The following is a 19,984-nucleotide window of genomic DNA, read 5'->3' on the forward strand; positions in this document are numbered from 1 at the left end:
GTGATCCAAATCTGGATGGAGCACACGAGGAACGGATGAGGATCCTAGGATTGTATTCATTGGAGTTTAGAAGATTAAGGGGAGATCTAACAGAAACTTACAAGATAATACATGGCTTGGAAAGGTTGGACGCGAGGAAATTGTTTCCATTAGGCGAGGAGACTAGGGCCCGTGGACACAGCCGTAGAATTAGAGGGGGTAAATTCAGAACAGAAATGCGGAGAATTTCTTCCGCCAGAGAGTGGTGGGCCTGTGGAATTCATTGCCGCAAAGTGCATTGGAGGCCAGGACGCTAAATGTCTTCAAGGCAGAAATTGATAAATTATTGATGTCACAAGGAATTAAGGGTTGCAGGGAGAATGCGGGTAAGTGGAGTTGAAATGCCCATCAGCCATGATTGAATGGCGGAATGGACTCGATGGGCCGAATGGCCTTACTTCCTCTCCTATGTCTTATGGTCGTACTGCAGTTACAGCATCTGGGTGGGTAACAGGGACCACAAATAAATGGAGTAGAGGCTGCAGAGGGGGAAGCTCTGAAATCACAGAGTGAGTGTGTGGGCGAAAGGGATCTGCTGTGTCCACTCGGGGTTTTCCAAGACCAGCTTCCCAAGGGACACTTAACCCAGGAGCAGTGTGTGAGGGGAACTTACAGAACAAGGAGCTGGTTACAGAGCGGCGTTACCTCTTTCAACACGACCTACATCTTCACACCAGGGGGAGACAGTGCTGCCAGTGGCTGTTCGGGTCCCTGCTTCATTCCGCTTCTATGATCCGGAACGTTCCAGGCAGAAATGAGTGACATATCCACCATCTCCCAGTATCTCAGCATCAATGTCACTGTTCGGTGATGTAGGATATATGTGGTGGATGAGGTGAATTTTTCTCCTCAGCAGGGTGTATCCTTGTTTTCCCAGTATAGTGGGATTCCCGATGGTGTACATAGCTCTGTGGGGTCCCCATGTCAATGAGGAGAGCTAGAGGAACTGAAGGAATTCTCACCTCATTAATGTTGCATTGTGCCCATGCACTGTACATCATGTTAGCGAATACCCACTGTCCTGGACGCAGCCACAGCCTCGTCATTCAGAAACAGCCATTCCCATAGTCCTCGGATGTCCATTTGGAAAGAAAGGATGGAATCTCAGATGCAGGCCCATTGTACACTGCTCAAAACACGCTCCTCCTCGCCACTTTCAACCACCAACCAACTGCATCAAAATATCCCGTTTGCACTGACAGCATAGGTGCCACTGTGAATATCAGATGGTTCAACACATCCCATGCCTGAACGGGCCAGAGTGAAACCTCCAGAACAGGCTGTTTCACTTAGCCCTGTAATTCCTCTCCATTACAGGATAATACTGCCTTACAAACTTCCTGAAACAGATTGCAGGTTGTATGTTCAGTTATATTCCACCTGGTAAACTACTATTCATTGACTTTACCTGTCTATATCAATTTTCAGACTCTCCACATTCTCTTGCTAACTTAATGTCTTGCCAACTTAGTGTCATCACCAAACGTAGTAGCAGTACATCTGTTCAACTCCTCCTGATCATAGATATAGATTGTAAAGAGCTGAGGACTCAGTGCTGGTCACGGTTTGTCTCCACTCGCTCCTGAATGGCTTTTGCCTGAAACGTTGATTTTACTGCTCCTCGGATGCTGCCTGAACTGCTGTGCTCTTCCAGCACCACTAATCCAGAATCTGGTTTCCAGCAACTGCAGTCATTGTTTTTCCCTATCCACTCACTACGCTCTGTCAAACTGATTGAAACAGATTTATCCGGAGTGCCTGATTCCTGTTTGATAACCAGTCCTCCCCATTCCGGTGCAGCACAGTTGAAGGACTGAATAAGAACGAGGAGCATCAGTCAGCAATCCAGTCCCCCGAGCCTGCTCTGCCATTTAATACAATCATGGTTGATGTCAACGTGGCCTCAGTCCCACTTTCTTGTCGTTCTCCCTATCCCATAATTTACTCAATGTCCCAGTACTCACTGCACTCCGAGACAGTGATTTCACAGATTCACAACTCTTCGAGAGAAGTAAGGTCTTCTCACCCCTGTTTTAAATCTGCTCTGCCTAATCCTAAATCTATGATCTCTTGTTCTAGTTTGCCCCACATGAGGAAATATCCACTCCATACCGACATTGTCAATCACCTTTAACATACACCAAACCTCAATGAGGTCTCCTCTCCTTCTTCTAAACCCAGACTGTATCGGCCTGAACTGCTCAAATGCTCTTCAAAAGACAAATTCATCTCTGAAATCAGTCTAATGAATTTGTTCTGAACTGCCTTCATTGTAACTACATCCTTCTGCAGTCAAAGCGCTAGAAGTGTACAAGGTTCAGCACTTAAAGTCTCACTAATACCTTGCAGAGCTGCAGCAATTCTTCCATTCCTTTATATTCGATTCGGTTTGGAATAAGTGCTGAAATTGCACTTGCCTTTCTCATTCCCTGCTGTACCTGCATGTGAGACTTGTGTGATATGCTCAAGTACACCCTGGTCCCTCTGCACATAAACACTCTGAAGTTGCTTTCCATTTCCATAACAAGTTCGATTCCTCTGATCGAAATGGATAATCCCATAATGTTCCACATTAAATTTTACCTGCAAGATGTTAGCCCTTTCATCTAAACTGCTCATTTCCATTTGTAAATTTTCTACATCATCATTGCATCCGCCTACTTTGCTACCTGTTTTAGTATCAGCTGAAAATGTGGCTGTCGTGTTTTCTCTGGCCTCATCCAAGTAATACAATCGATTGGAAATAGTCGGGCCATATGGTCTGAACTCTATAGAATCCCCAAAGGTGCCAACCATTAAACGAAACAACTATTCCATCTCTCTATATTTTATTGGCTCACTAGCCCTCTATCCAAGCGAATAACCGATGTCCCTTTATTTTGCAGCTTAATCTTTTGTGCAGCGCTTTAATCAATGCTTTCTCAAATTCCAGATACTTTATGCCAACAGGATCCCTATTGTCTACTTTGCTTGTCACATATTTAAAGAACTCGAACAAATAAATTCTTTAAAAGACAATGCTGATTCTGATGTATTCCATTTTGACGTTGCAAATCCCCTGTTGTTAATTAATTAATAATGGATTCTCACAATTTCCCTTAATTCCCAACAGTTTGCTCACTAATTTTATTCATTACTGATGATGATTATCCTAATTCCTACCCGTTGTATAACCTCTACGTTCCCTTTCCCGTGTTCCTGTATAACAGGCACAAAGATTTAAAAAGATCTGCTCCAATCGCTGTGCAAGGGGCATGAGTGTCTGAATGGAATAATTCTGTTCCTGGTTTACACACTCAATGGGCTGAATATCCCCATCATGTTCCTACATTATAGTCTCAATGTAGACGGAACATCCTGATTTACATTTTCAAGACCTGTTTCTCCTCCTCCTGATGATATGTCAGGAGCTTGAGGTCTTACGAAATCTTCCTGTTGCTGTGTAACAGGATACAGGACGAGCTGAAGTGTCTCTTCATACTCCTTCACAACAGGTTTATACTGAACAATTACCTCCTGCATCCCTGAAAAGGGATCAAGGGAGTGGTTGGTCTTCTCGTGTTCCCATATAACAGATACATGTGTGAATGACCTCTTCCTTTCCATAACATGTCTCAAATAATTTTATCCCCTTCTCTAATTCTCATGCTGAATGACCTCTTCCAGTATCTTCCAGTTCCTGTGTTACAGACCTGAGGAGGCTGAATGGACTGGTCCTATTGCTGTGTAACAGGATACAGGAGCACAGCCGACTCTGGGTCTAGTGTTCAAGTATCGAGGAGCTGATTGGTCTCCTCCTGTAACTGTATAACAGGCTACAGGGAATAAATAGTCTCATTCTGTTCTGGTGTAATCGGTTTGAAGGTTTGAATATCCTTCTGCTGTTCCTGTGTAACAGGCCGGAGACGTGGAATGGATTCCCCTATTTGGCTGTGTAATTGTCTTCTGTTGCTGACTCCTTCCAGTGCTCTATGTAAAAATATGATCATCTTTCATTCTCATAAACTCCAATGGGTATTGGATCAACCTGATCATCCTTTCCTTACAAGTTAACATCTTCGTTGAAGCAATTAGTTGAGGGAACCATCTCTGAGCTGCTTCCAATGTAATAATATCCTTTCTTCAGTGAGGAGACTAAATGTGTACACCAGACTCCAGATGCGATCTCACTAGGTACTGTACAGCAGCAACAACACTTTAACAGCCTGTTGTAAGGTTCCCACCCAGTTTAGAGCAGTGTCATCTGTCTGGGGGAAATGCACAACATTGCTGATAGACCATTCTCCTTCTCTTCTCCATCAGCATAACGGGAGATCTAGTGAAAAAAGGACAACGACACTTGAGAAGAACGAATAACGTGACGAGATTACTTCAACGTCCACAAAAGCCACACAAATGTCTCAGATGAATTACCATTTATCTCCCCAGAGGCCACAACTCTCAGATTCCAAAGAACCTGGTAAGGTGGTGCTTAGCGAACATTGATGGAAGTTATATCTCAAAGTGAAAGAAGCAATACAGAAGTTGGCTGTGTTATAAAACAGGGAAATATATACGTAGGTTTGTGAGTACTACAGTGATAATGACCAGCTTCAAGCTGCATCTAAACTGTGTTAACCTATGTGAATGCTAATGCTGGGAAAAATGGATTTCATGACCATGTTTGAGATGGCTTCATTTAAGAGTATGTTGAGCACTGAGGTAGAGGTCAGGCAGCTTTGGAATTGACAGTATGTGATCAGAAGAGCGAAATGAAAATACTGCTGTAAATGAGGTGCTTGGAATATTAATCATAATGTATTGAATTTTGTATGACGTCTGAATATATTTTTTTGAAATTGCGGTTATAAACCTGAGTCTTGCAAGTGATGAATGTATGAGGGGCAAATTAGCTTCAGTGAATTGGAGAAGTACATGAAAAAGATTTACTGGCAGACAGGCAATGGTTGTTGTTTAAATAAACACTTAACATGTACAATATATACATATTCACCACAGGGCAAACAGCAAAAGGATAAGGTGACTTGCCAATAGTTAACAAAATAAGTGAAAGATTGCATCAAATCAAAGGAAGCATCTCAGAAAAATGCCAAATATTGTGGTAAGCAATGGATTCAGAAATATCTGGGACAAAGCAAAGGAGGACCAATGAACTAATAAGAAAATCAAAAAGAACAAGAATGCCAACTACAAGAAACATAAGGATGACCAAACGCTTCTCTCGATACTTGATGGGAAAGTGACGGCAAAGACGCGTGTGAAATGGTGAATATCCACACAAGATAATTTCTTGGAATTTAGGAAATTACAGGCAAACGATACAGTTACTTTCGTGTCTATCTTATAAGAGGTAAGATTAACTGATGGAGAAACTCAGTTTTTATTCTCCAGTGATTGACGAAATGAAAGGATATTGCAGTGAAGCTTAGAAAGTTCACACTTTCTGACACAGGGCATGGAGATATACAGCCAGGCAAGGTTATGGAGAATCCCAAGATGTTCTCCACGTACATTAAACAGAACAGAATAACCAGGAACAATTAGGGCCTATTAGAGACCAAGGGGGCACTCTGTGTGTGAAGCTGGAGAATTGATCGATTGTTACATGACAGCTCCACATCTATTTTACTTGGGAGAAGAAGGATGCAGGAACAGAATTCAAGAAGAAGTATTGGGAAGCTCTTGAACAGATTGATATAAGATGTGAACAGGGATTGGAGGCTTTGGTTGGTATAAAATTGGAATGATTGCCAGGTCTGGGTGAGTTGTATCACAGGCTGCTGTTGGAGACAACGGACAAAGGGCCCTGACGCAAATGTTTAAGTCGAATCTGGCCACAGGGAAGTTGGAGATGTCTGATGACTGGAGGACAACTAATTTGGTCCCATTTTATCGAAGGGTGGTAGAAATAGACCGGAGAATTATAGACCAGTCAGTAGTTGATCAGTGTTAGGCCAAGTCTTGGAGAAAATAGGAAAGGAGAAAATTGATCTTCATTTAGAGAGGCAAGGCTTGATCAGGGATAGTCAGCATGACGTCATCAGGGGAAGCCACTCCGAATGAAATTTATTGTATAGTTTCGAGCATGTTGTTTATATGGTTTTTCAACAAGGCCATTGACAAAGCCCCGTATGGGAAACTGATTTTTAAAAATATTCATGATATCAAGGGTAACTTTGTATGCTACATCAAACATTGTCTTAGTGGCAAGAGACAGAGGGTGGTGGCAAAAGGCTGTTTGCGCAACTGGACACCAGTGTCTGCTGGTGTACCATTGGAATCAGTGTTCTGTCCCTTATTATTTGTGCCATTCATAACTGATCTAGATGTGAATTTCCGGCGGTGGGGGTGGGGGTGGGCGTGGTGGCGGGGGTGGGGGGTGTAGAGTGGAGGAGTGTGATAATCAAGTTTGTGTTTGACACAAAGATTGGCCAAGTGGTTGGTAGTGTAAAGGAAGGCCTTATGTGAAAGGAAGATACAGATGGAATGGTCAGATGGAAAGTAACCTTCATAAATATGAGGTGATGTACTTTGGAAGAAGGAACCAAAAATAGGGTTATGCATTGAAAGGCAGCACACTGGGAATCTCAGAGGGTGTTTCTCCACAGATCCCTGACTGTGACTGCACAGGTTAACAAGTTAGGGAAAAAGTGAGGACTGCAGATGTTTGACATCAGAATCACGAAGTGTAGTTCTCGAAAAGCAGTCAGTCAGGCAGAATCCAAGGAACAGGAGAGTCGACGTTTCGAGCATAAGCCTTTTATTAAGGAATAATTGTCACATTTCTGATGAAGAGCTACTTCTCGAAACATCGACTTTACCACTTCTCGGATGCTGGCTGATCTGCTGTGCTTTTCCAGCAACACACTTTTTGACTGACGTTAATAGGTTAGATAAGAAGGCGGAGGGAACCGTAGGCACAACCTTCATTCACCAACATATACATTGTCAGAGCTATACAACTCTATCTTTAGGCCAAGATGGAATACTTTGTGTAGTTCTGGGAACCTTATTACAGGAAGGATGTGATTGCAGTGGATGGGGTGCAGAGGAGATTCCCCAGGATGTTCCCTGGGATGGAGCATATCAGCTATGGAGAGAGGCTTGGTAAGCTTGGGTTGTTTACTTTGGAGCAGAGAAGGCTGAGGGAGACGTGATTGGGAAGGGTAAGATTACGAGGGGAATTTTCAGAAAGATTTTTGCTGAAGTCCCAAGCCCAGTGTGCAAAATCAAATCTTATGGGATCGTGGCGAATATTTGGACATGGTTTCATAAAGGGACAGCTGGCAGGAAAGAGTGAGTAAAACTTTTTCCGATTTTGATTTTATGAGCAGGTGTATTTTTCAGGATAATTACAACAAAATACAGCGAGAAGCTTTCACGTGTTGCCACAAAGTTGTACCACTTTGAATAATTGAAGAAAAGGGAATAAACAGAGGATACAGCTTGAAGAGAGTTGATAGGTTGTGAGCCTGCTCCTCACCATGCACCACCGCTGGAACCCAATCCCTCCATGACAGCTACATCACCATATACACCAGACCTCAGCAACATTGAAGATGCTGATCCTCAGGGATCATCTTTGCCACTGGGCAGATACTCCTCCATCACCGGCTCATCGCCCCCTGTGCCAGACCATTCCAATGTCAGAGACATGTCTCTTACTGCTAGACCCACTTCATCGATGTTACCACAATGGCCTTCCACTCTCCGCTTCATCATTACCAGTGCAGGATCCAATCTGCAACGAATCTCCAATCCTCAGACATCACCGTTTGCTGCTGGGCCCTATCTCATCCACGTTGACATTGCTGATGTAGCAGTTGCCAATTCCACGTCCTGTGCTTGCCTCGGAGAAGTAAGGACTCACTCTCCTACGCACTGGATTCAGCTTGAGGTCCAAACCCTCGGTCCAGTTTGAGGCCACTAAGTTACAGAGAGAAAAGTGAGGGAGAAAATCAGGAAAAAAAAGCAGGTCAGAGTGTACAAGCTACAGCAAAGGAGCCCTTGGACCGGAAAAGTGGGATAAAAAGGATCCTTTTATTGGAGATGAAGGTTCGTAGAGTATCTCAGGAAAGTGTTTTTGGGTCCCAGTTATTCGCAAACATCTCGAACATTTGGTTGGTGGAATCAATTGCAATATTTCTCAGTCTGCCAGAACTGCTGTGCACTTCCAGCACCAATAATCCAGAATCTGGATTCCAGCAGCTGCAGTCATTGTTTTTACCACAGTCACTGACACCAATCTCCCCTTTCTGATATAAACCAGCTCCACAGTCACTGACACCAATCTCCCCTTTCTGATATAAACCAGCTCCACAGTCACTGACACCAATCTCCCCCTGTCTGATATAAACCAGTCCCACAGTCCCTGACACCAATTTCCTCCTGTCTGATACAAACCAGCCCCATAGTCACTGACACCAATCTCCCTCGTCTGATATAAACCAGCCCCACAGACACTGACCGCAATCTCCCCCATGTCTGATATAAACCACACTGACAGTCACTGACACCAATCTCCGCATGACTGATAAATACCAACCCCACACTCATTGACACCAGTCTCTGCCTGTCTGAAAGAAACTAGCTCCACAGTTCCATACACCAATCTCCCCCAGTCTGATATAAACCAGACCCACAGTCCCTGACACCAATCTCCCCCTGTCTGATATAAACCACACCGACAGTCCCTGACACCAATCTCCCCCTGTCTGATATAAACCAGCCCCACAGTCCCTGACACCAATCTCCCCCTGTCTGATATAAACCAGCCCCACAGTCCCTGACACCAATCTCCCCCTGTCTGATATAAACCAGCCCCACAGTCCCTGACACCAATCTCCCCCTGTCTGATATAAACCAGCCCCACAGTTCCTGACACCAATCTCTCCCTGTCTGATATAGACCAGCCCCACAGTCACTGACACCAATCATCTCCTGTCTGATATAAACCAGACCACAGTAACTGACATCAATCTCTGCCTGACTGATATATACCAGCCCCACAGTCACTGACATAAATCTCCCCCTGTCTGATGTAATCCAGCCCCACACTTCCGGAAACCAATCTCCCCCGTCTGATATAAACCAACTCCACGGTCACTGACACCAATCTCCCCATTTCTGATATAAAACCAGCCCCACAGACACTGACACCAATCTCTGCCTGTCTGATATAAATTAACTAGGAAAAAACAAGGACTGCAGATACTGGAAACCAGAGTCAAGTTTAGAGTGGTGCTGGAAAAGCACTGTCAGCGTTGATATAAACTAACTCCACAGTCACTGACGCTATTCCCCACCCTGTCTGATATAAACCAGCACCACAGTCACTGACACCAATCTCCCCTTGTCTGATACAAACCAGCCCCACAGACACTGACCGCAATCTCCTCCTGTCTGATATAAACCAGCCGCACAGTCAGTCACACCAATCTCGTTCTGTCTGAAATAAACCAACTCCACAGTCACTGACACCAATCTCCCAATGTCTGATATAAACCAGACCCACAGTCACTGACACCAATCTCCCCTTTCTGATATAAACCAGCCCCACAGTCACTGACACCAATCTCCCCCTGTCTGATATAAACCAGACCCACAGAAACTGACACCAATCTCCCCTTTCTGATATAAACCAGACCCACAGTCACTGACACCAATCTCCCCTCTGTCTGATATAAACCAGCCCCACAGTCACTGACACCAATCTCCCCTCTGTCTGATATAAACCAGCCCACAGTCACTGACAAAAACCTCCCCATGTCTGATATAAACCAGCCCCACAGTCCCTGACTCCAATCTCCCCTGTCTGATATAAACCAGCCCACAGTCACTGACAAAAATCTCCCCATGTCTGAAATAAGCCAGTCCCACAGTGCCTGACACCAATTCTCCCTGTCTGATATAATCCAGACACACAGTCCCTGACACCAATCTCCTCCTGTCTGATATAACCCAGACCCACAGTCCCTGACACCAATCTCCTCCTGTCTGATATAAACCAGCACCATAGTCCCTGACACCAATCTCGCACTATCGGACATAACCAGACCCACAGTCCCTCACACCAATCACCACCTGTCTGAAACAAACCAGCCCCACAGTCACTGACACCAATCTCCCGCGTCTGATATAAAGCAGCCCCACAGACACTGACCGCAATCTCCCCCGTGTCTGAGAAAAACCACACTGAAAATCATTGACACCAATCTCGTCCTGTCTGATATAATCCAGCACCACAGTAACTGACACCAATCTCCTTCTGTCTAATATAATCCAGACCCACAGACACTGATACCATCTCATCCTGTCTGATATAAAGCAGACTTACAGTCCCTGACACCGATCTTCCTCTGTCTGACATAAACCAGCACCACAGTCACTGACACCAATCTCCCCCTGTCTGATATAAATCACCTCCACTGTCACTGACACCAATCTCACCTTGTCTGATGTAAACCAACCCCAAAGTCCCTGACACCAATATCCTCCTGTCTGATATAAACCAGACCGACAATCACTGATGCCAACCTCCCCCTGTTTGACATAAACCAGCCCCACACTCACTGACACCAATCTCCACCTGTCTGACATAAACCAGCCCGACAGACCCTGACACCAATCTCCCCCTGTCTGATATAAACCAGCCCCAGATTCACTGATGCCAATCTCCCCCAGTCTGACATAAACCAGGCCCACAGTCCCTGACACCAATCTCCTCCTGTCTGCCATAAACCAGACCCAAAGTCCCTGACAGCAATCTCCCCCTGTCTGATATAAACCAGTCCCACAGTCACTGATGCCAATCTTCCCCTTGTCTGACATAAACCAGCCCCACAGTCCCTGACACCAATCTCCCCCTGTCTGGTATAAACCAGCCCCACAGACACTGACACCCAACTCGCCCTGTCTAACATAAAGCAGACCCACAGTCACTGACACCAATGTAACCTTGTCTGATGTAAACCAACCCCACAGTCACTGACACCAATCTCCCCCTGTCTGATATAAACCAGACCGACAGTCACTGATGCCAATCTCCCCGTGTCTGACATAAACGAGGCCCACAGTCCGTGACAGCAATCTCCCCCTGTGTGATATAAACTAGACCCACAGTCACTGACAGCAATCTCCCCCTGTCTGATATAAACCGGCCCCACAGTCCCTGACACCAATCTCCCCCTGTCTGACATAAACCAGCCCCACAGACCCTAACACTAATCTCCCCCAGTCTGATACAAACCAGCCGCACAGTCACTGATGCTAATCTTCCCCTTGTCTGACATAAACCAGGCCCACAGTCCCTGACACCTAACTCTCCCTGTCTGATATAAACCAGCTCCACAGTCACTGATACCAATCGCCCCCTGTCTGATGTAAACCAGACCAACAGACACTGACACCAATCTCCCCCTGTCTGATATGAACCAGCCCCACAGTCACTGATGCCAATCTCTACCTGTCTGATAAAAACCAGCCCCACAGTCACTGACACCAATCTCCCCCTGTCTGATAAAAACCGGGCCCACAGACACTGACACCAATCTCCCCCTGTCTGATATGATCCAGCCCCACAGTCACTGATGCCAATCTCCCCCTGTGTTATATAAACCAGGCCCACAGTCCCTAACACCAATCTGCCCCTGTCAGATATAAACCATGCCCACAGTCACTGATGACAATCTCCCCATCTGACATAAACCAGACCAACAGACCCTGAAACCAATCTCCTCCTGTCCGATATAAACCAGACTCACTGTCACTGACACCAATCTCCCCTTGTTTACTATAAACCAGCCCCACAGTCACTGACAACAATCTCCCTCTGTCTGAAAAAACCAGCCCCACAGTCACTGACACCAATCTCCCCCTGTCTGAAACAAACCAGCCCCACCGTCACTGACACCAATCTCCCCCGCCTGAAATAAACCCAGTCCTACAGTCACTGACACCAATCTCCCCCTGTCTGACATAAACCAGCCCCACAGACCCTGACACCAATATCCTCCTGTCTGATATAAACCAGCCCCAGAGTCGCTGATGCCAATCTCCCCCTGTCTGACATAAACCAGGCCCACAGTCCCTGACACCAATCTCCCCCTGTCTGATATTAACCAGCCCCAAAGTCCCTGACACCATTTTCCCCCTGTCTAATTTAAACCAGTCCCACAGACACTGACACCTATCTCCCCCTGTCTGATATGAACCAGCCCCACAGTCACTGACACCAATCTCCCTCTGTCTGATTCAAACTAGCCCCACAGTCACTGACACCAATCTCCCCCTGTCTGATATTAACCCAGTCCTACAGTCACTGACACCAATCTCACCTTGTCTGATGTAAACCAACCCCACAGTCCCTGACACCAATCTCCTCCTGTCTGATATAAACCAGAACGACAATCACTGATGCCAATCTCTCCCTGTTTGACATAAACCAGCCCCACAGTCACTGACACCAATCTCCACCTGTCTGACATAAACCAGCCTGACAGACCCTGTCACCAATCTCCCCCTGTCTGATATAAACCAGCCCCAGAGTCACTGATGCCAATCTCCACCAGTCTGACATAAACCATGCCCACAGTCCCTGACACCAATCTCCCCCTGTCTGACATAAACCAGACCCAAAGTCCCTGACAGCAATCTCCCCTGTCTGATATAAACCAGCTCCACAGTCACTGATGCCAATCTTCCCCTTGTCTGACATAAACCAGCCCCACAGTCCCTGACACCAATCTCCCCGCGTCTGATATAAACCAAACCCACAGACACTGACACCCAACTCGCCCTGTCTAATATAAAGCAGACCCACAGTCACTTACACCAATCTAACCTTGTCTGATGTAAACCAACCCCACAGTCCCTGACACCAATCTCCTCCTGTCTGATATAAACCAGACCGACAGTCACTGATGCCAATCTCCCCGTGTCTGACATAAACGAAGCCCACAGTCCGTGACACCAATCTCCCCCTGTGTGATATAAACCAGCTCCACAGTCACTGATACCAATCGCCCCCTGTCTGATATAAACCAGACCAACAGACACTGACACCAATCTCCCCCTGTCTGATATGAACCAGCACAACAGTCACAGATGCCAATCTCCACCTGTCTGATAAAAACCAGCCCCACAGTCACTGACACCAATCTCCCCCTGTCTGATAAGAAACAGGCCCACAGACACTGACACCAATCTCCCCCTGTCAGATATAAACCAGCCCCACAGTCACTGATGACAATCTCCCCGTCTGATAATAAACCAGACCAACAGACCCTGAAACCAATCTCCCCCTGTCCGATATAAACCAGACCCACAGTCACTGACACCAATCTCCCCTTGTTTAATATAAACCAGCCCCACAGTCACTGACAACAATCTCCCCCAGTCTGAAAAAAACAGCCCCACAGTCACTGACAACAATCTCCCCCTATCTGACATAAACCAGTCCCACAGACCCTGACACCAATATCATCCTGTCTGATATAAACCAGCCCCAGAGTCGCTGATGCCAATCTCCCCCTGTCTGACATAAACCAGCCCCAAAGTCCCTGACACCAATCTCCCCCTGTCTGATATTAACTAGCCCCAAAGTCCCTGACACCAAACTCCACATGTCTGACATAAACCAGCCCCACAGTCACTGACACCAATCTCCCCCGTCTGATACAAACCAGCCCCACAGTCACTGACACCAATTTCCCCCTGTCTGATATAAACCCAGTCCTACAGTCACTGACACCAATCTCACCTTGTCTGATGTAAACCAACCCCACAGTCCCTGACACCAGTCTCCTCCAGTCTGATATAAACCAGACCGACAATCACTGATGCCAATCTCCCCCTGTTTGACATAAACCAGCCCCACAGTCACTGACACCAATCTCCACCTGTCTGACATAAACAAGCCCGACAGACCCTGACACCAATCTCCCCCTGTCTGATATAAACCAGCCCCAGATTCACTGATGCCAATCTCCCCCAGTCTGACATAAACCAGGCCCACAGTCCCTGACAGCAATCTCCCCCTGTCTGATATAAACCAGTCCCACAGTCACTGATGCCAATCTTCCCCTTGTCTGACATAAACCAGCCCCACAGTCACTGATGACAATCTCCCCGTCTGATAATAAACCAGACCAACAGACCCTGAAACCAATCTCCCCCTGTCCGATATAAACCAGACCCACAGTCACTGACACCAATCTCCCCTTGTTTAATATAAACCAGCCCCACAGTCACTGACAACAATCTCCCCCAGTCTGAAAAAAACAGCCCCACAGTCACTGACACCAATCTCCCCCGATCTGACATAAACCAGCCCCACAGACCCTAACACCAATATCATCCTGTCTGATATAAACCAGCCCCAGAGTCGCTGATGCCAATCTCCCCCTGTCTGACATAAACCAGGCCCACAGTCCCTGACACCGATCTCCCCCTGTCTGATATTAAACAGCCCCAAAGTCCCTGACACCAATCTCCCCTGTCTAATATAAACCAGCCCCACAGACACTGACACCTATCTCCCCCTGTCTGATATGAACCAGTCCCACAGTCCCTGACACCAAACTCCACATGTCTGACATAAACCAGCCCCACAGTCACTGACACCAATCTCCCCTGTCTGATACAAACCAGCCCCACAGTCACTGACACCAATCTCCCCCTGTCTGATATAAACCCAGTCCTACAGTCACTGACACCAATCTCACCTTGTCTGATGTAAACCAACCCCACAGTCCCTGACACCAGTCTCCTCCAGTCTGATATAAACCAGACCGACAATCACTGATGCCAATCTCCCCCTGTTTGACATAAACCAGCCCCACACTCACTGACACCAATCTCCACCTGTCTGACATAAACCAGCCCGACAGACCCTGACACCAATCTCCCCCTGTCTGATATAAACCAGCCCCAGATTCACTGATGCCAATCTCCCCCAGTCTGACATAAACCAGGCCCACAGTCCCTGACACCAATCTCCTCCTGTCTGCCATAAACCAGACCCAAAGTCCCTGACAGCAATCTCCCCCTGTCTGATATAAACCAGTCCCACAGTCACTGATGCCAATCTTCTCCTTGTCTGACATAAACCAGCCCCACAGTCCCTGACACCAATCTCCCCCTGTCTGGTATAAACCAGCCCCACAGTCCCTGACACCAATCTCCCCGCGTCTGATATAAACCAAACCCACAGACACTGACACCCAACTCGCCCTGTCTAATATAAAGCAGACCCACAGTCACTGACACCAATCTAACCTTGTCTGATGTAAACCAACCCCACAGTCCCTGACACCAATCTTCTCCTGTCTGATATAAACCAGACCGACAGTCACTGATGCCAATCTCCCCGTGTCTGACATAAACGAGGCCCACAGTCCGTGACACCAATCTCCCCCTGCGTGATATAAACTAGACCCACAGTCACTGACAGCAATCTCCCCCTGTCTGATATAAACCGGCCCCACAGTCACTGACACCAATCTCCCCCTGTCTGACATAAACCAGCCCCACAGACCCTGACAAAAATCTCCCCCAGTCTGATATAAACCAGCCGCACAGTCACTGATGCTAATCTTCCCCTTGTCTGACATAAACCAGGCCCACAGTCCCTGACACCTAACTCTCCCTGACTGATATAAACCAGCTCCACAGTCACTGATACCAATCGCCCCCTGTCTGATATTAACCAGACCAACAGACACTAACACCAATCTCCTCCTGTCTGATATGAACCAGCCCCACAGTCACTGATGCCAATCTCCACCTGTCTGATAAACACCAGCCCCACAGTCACTGACACCAATCTCCGCCTGTCTGATAAAAACCAGGCCCACAGACACTGACACCAATTACCCCTGTCTGATATGAACCAGCCCCACAGTCACTGATGCCAATCTCCCCCTGTCTTATATAAACCAGGCCCACAGTCCCTGACACCAATCTCGCCCTGTCAGATATAAACCAGCCCCACAGTCACTGATGACAATCTCCCCGTCTGACATAAACCAGATCAACAGACCCTGAAACCAATCTCCCCCTTTCCGATATAAACCAGACCCACAGTCACTGACAACAATCTCCCCCTGTCTGATATAAACCAGCCCCACAGTCACTGACACCAATCTCCCTCTGTCTGAAAAACCAGCCCCACAGTCACTGACACCAATCTCCCCCTGTCTGATATAAACCCAGTCCTGCAGTCACTGACATCAATCTCCCCCTGTCTGACATAAACCAGCCCCACAGACCCTGACACCAATATCCTCCTGTCTGATATTAACCAGCCCCAAAGTCCCTGACACCAATCTCCCCCTGTCTAATGCAAACCAGCCCCACAGACACTGACACCTATCTCCCCCTGTCTGATATGAACCAGTCCCACAGTCCCTGACACCAAACTCCACATGTCTAACATAAACCAGCCGTACAGTCCCTGACACCAATCTCCCCCTGTCTGACATAAACCAGCCCCACTGACCCTGACACCAATCTCCCCCTGTCTGACATAACCCAGCCACACAGTCACTGATGCCAATCTTCCCTTTGTCTGACATAAACCAGGCCCACAGTCCCTGACACCAAACTCTCCCTGTCTGATATAAACCAGCTCCACAGTCACTTATACCAATCTCCCCCTGTCTGATATAAACCAGCCCCACAGTCACTGACACCAATCTCCCCCGTCTGATAAAAACCAGGCCCACAGACACTGACACCAATCTCCCCCTGTCTGATATGAACCAGCCCAACAGTCACTGATGCCAATCTCCCTCTGTCTGACATAAACCAGGCCCACAGACCGTGACACCAATCTCCTCCTGTCTGACAGAAACCAGCCCCACAGTCACTTACACAAATCTCCCCCTGTCTGATATGAACCAGACCCACAGCCACTGACATCAATCTCCCCCTGTCTGATATAAACCAGCCCTAAAGTCACTGATGCCAATCTCCCCCTGTCTGATATAAACCAGACCCACAGTCACCTACTGCAATCTCCCCCCGTCTGATATAAACCAGCCCCACAGTCACTGATGCCAATCTCCCCCTGTCTGACATAAACAAGACCCACAGTCACTGACACCAATCTCACCTTGTCTGATGTAAACCAACCCCACAGTCCGTGACACCAATCTCCTCCTGTCTGATATAAACCAGACCGACAGTCACTGATGCCAATCTCCCCGTGTCTGACATAAACGAGGCCCACAGTCCGTGACACCAATCTCCCCCTGTCTGACATAAACCAGCCCCACAGACCCTGACACCAATCTCCCCCTGTCTGATATAACCCAGCCGCACAGTCACTGATGCCAATCTTCCCCTTGTCTGACATAAACCAGCCCCACAATCCCTGACACCAATCTCCCCGCGTCTGACATAAACCAAACCCACAGACACTGACACCCAACTCGCCCTGTCTAATATAAAGCAGACCCACAGTCACTTACACCAATCTAACCTTGTCTGATGTAAACCAACCCCACAGTCCCTGACACCAATCTCCTCCTGTCTGATATAAACCAGACCGACAGTCACTGATGCCAATCTCCCCGTGTCTGACATAAACGAGGCCCACAGTCCGTGACACCAATCTCCCCCTGTGTGATATAAACCAGCTCCACAGTCACTGATACCAATCGCCCCCTGTCTGATATAAACCAGACCAACAGACACTGACACCAATCTCCTCCTGTCTGATATGAACCAGCCCCACAGTCACTGATGCCAATCTCCACCTGTCGGATAAAAACCAGCCCCACAGTCTCTGACACCAATCTCCCCCTGTCTGATAAAAACCAGGCCCACACACACTGACACCAATCTCCCCCTGTCTGATATGAACCAGCCCCACAGTCACTGATGCCAATCTCCCCCTGTCTTATATAAACCAGGCCCACAGGCCCTGATACCAATCTCCCCCTGTCAGATATAAAACAGCCCCACAGTCACTGATGACAATCTCCCCGTCTGATAATAAACCAGACCAACAGACCCTGAAACCAATCACCCCCTGTCCGATATAAACCAGACCGACAGTCACTGACAACAATCTCCCCTTGTTTAATATAAACGAGCCCCACAGTCACTGACACCAATCTCCCTCTGTCTGAAAAAACCAGCCCCACAGTCACTGACACCAATCTCCCCCTGTCTGATACAAACCAGCCCCACAGTCACTGACAACAATCTCCCCCTGTCTGATCTAAACCCAGTCCAACAGTCACTGACACCAATCTCCCCCTGTCTGACATATACCAGCCCCACAGACCCTGACACCAATATCCTCCTGTCTGATATAAACCAGCCCCAGAGTCGCTGATGCCAATCTCCCTCTGTCTGACATAAACCAGGCCCACAGTCCCTGGCACCAATCTCCCCCTGTCTGATATTAACCAGCCCCAAAGTCCCTGACACCAATCTCCCCCCTACTAATATAAACTAGCCCCACAGACACTGACACCTATCTCCCCCAGTCTGATATGAACCAGTCCCACAGTCCCTGACACCAAACTCCACATGTCTGACATAAACCAGCCCCACAGTCACTGACACCAATCTCCCCCTGTCTGATACAAACCAGCCCCACAGTCACTGACACCAATCTCCCCCTGTCTGATATAAACCCAGTCCTACAGTCACTGACACCAATCTCACCTTGTCTGATGTAAACCAACCCCACAGTCCCTGACACCAATCTCCTCCTGTCTGATATAAACCAGACCGACAATCACTGATGCCAATCTCCCCGTGTCTGACATAAACGAGGCCCACAGTCCGTGACACCAATCTCCCCCTGCGTGATATAAACTAGACACACAGTCACTGACAGCAATCTCCCCCTGTCTGATATAAACCGGACCCACAGACACTGACACCAATCTCCCCCTGTCTGATATGAACCAGCCCCACAGTCACTGATGCCAATCTCTACCTGTCTGATAAAAACCAGCCCCACAGTCACTGACACCAATCTCCCCCTGTCTGATAAAAACCGGGCCCACAGACACTGACACCAATCTCCCCCTGTCTGATATGATCCAGCCCCACAGTCACTGATGCCAATCTCCCCCTGTGTTATATAAACCAGGCCCACAGTCCCTAACACCAATCTGCCCCTGTCAGATATAAACCATGCCCACAGTCACTGATGACAATCTCCCCATCTGACATAAACCAGACCAACAGACCCTGAAACCAATCTCCTCCTGTCCGATATAAACCAGACTCACAGTCACTGACACCAATCTCCCCTTGTTTACTATAAACCAGCCCCACAGTCACTGACAACAATCTCCCTCTGTCTGAAAAAACCAGCCCCACAGTCACTGACACCAATCTCCCCCTGTCTGAAACAAACCAGCCCCACCGTCACTGACACCAATCTCCCCCGTCTGAAATAAACCCAGTCCTACAGTCACTGACACCAATCTCCCCCTGTCTGACATAAACCAGCCCCACAGACCCTGACACCAATATCCTCCTGTCTGATATAAACCAGCCCCAGAGTCGCTGATGCCAATCTCCCCCTGTCTGACATAAACCAGGCCCACAGTCCCTGACACCAATCTCCCCCTGTCTGATATTAACCAGCCCCAAAGTCCCTGACACCATTTTCCCCCTGTCTAATTTAAACCAGCCCCACAGACACTGACACCTATCTCCCCCTGTCTGATATGAACCAGCCCCACAGTCACTGACACCAATCTCCCTCTGTCTGATTCAAACTAGCCCCACAGTCACTGACACCAATCTCCCCCTGTCTGATATTAACCCAGTCCTACAGTCACTGACACCAATCTCACCTTGTCTGATGTAAACCAACCCCACAGTCCCTGACACCAATCTCCTCCTGTCTGATATAAACCAGAACGACAATCACTGATGCCAATCTCTCCCTGTTTGACATAAACCAGCCCCACAG

The 19,984-nt window shown here is 47.6% G+C and overlaps 1 long non-coding RNA gene across 1 annotated transcript in view; it reads left to right on the forward strand.

Moving 5' to 3' along the window:
- The window catches only part of LOC140456926 (uncharacterized), an 89,499-nt gene that overhangs the window by 22,596 nt on the left and 46,919 nt on the right, over positions 1–19,984 (forward strand). The window contains exon 3 of the long non-coding RNA XR_011953211.1: positions 4,342–4,498. This is a non-coding gene — a long non-coding RNA (uncharacterized lncRNA). The remainder of the gene's footprint in view (positions 1–4,341; positions 4,499–19,984) is intronic.

Source organism: Chiloscyllium punctatum, chromosome 31 (genome assembly GCF_047496795.1).
Source record: "Chiloscyllium punctatum isolate Juve2018m chromosome 31, sChiPun1.3, whole genome shotgun sequence".
In the NCBI taxonomy this organism is placed as follows: domain Eukaryota; kingdom Metazoa; phylum Chordata; class Chondrichthyes; order Orectolobiformes; family Hemiscylliidae; genus Chiloscyllium; species Chiloscyllium punctatum.